The sequence below is a fragment of the Buceros rhinoceros genome, unplaced genomic scaffold (assembly GCF_000710305.1).
Source record: "Buceros rhinoceros silvestris isolate BGI_N320 unplaced genomic scaffold, ASM71030v1 scaffold40581, whole genome shotgun sequence".
NCBI classification, from domain to species: Eukaryota; Metazoa; Chordata; class Aves; order Bucerotiformes; family Bucerotidae; genus Buceros; species Buceros rhinoceros.
The window spans coordinates 16,369-16,793 of record NW_010395731.1 but is presented as its reverse complement, the minus strand read 5'-3'; positions in this window follow the sequence as shown (position 1 = coordinate 16,793).

The following is a 425-nucleotide window of genomic DNA, read 5'->3' as shown; positions in this document are numbered from 1 at the left end:
TGCAGGTATCCCCTGTGCATTTTTACTGCAAATTAAGCTGTTTGGGCAATCTTAACTTGCAAGGAAGGCAGAGCGCTGTTAACAACTGCTTTCCCAATACTTCTGTTTCTCTGGTGAGTATATGAGCACACGTATGTGCAAAAGCCATCCTCCAGCTCCTGTTCTCTGGCTGTAAGGTATTGTGGTGCTTATAAATCTGCTGAATCTGGACAGATAGGGCCAGCTGCACTCACCAGTGTCCCTGTTGCTATTTTCAAACCCCTGTGGGCAGCTGTGAAATGAAAGAATCCTGTTTCCTAATGCTACCTGATGTTGCCATGGACAGCAGGTGGGGGCTAGAGGGGAAGGAGGAGGAGGCAGAAGGAGGGATTCATGTTTCAGACCGGCTTCCTGTTGAGCCCTGATTTGAGTGGCAGAGCGTGCTC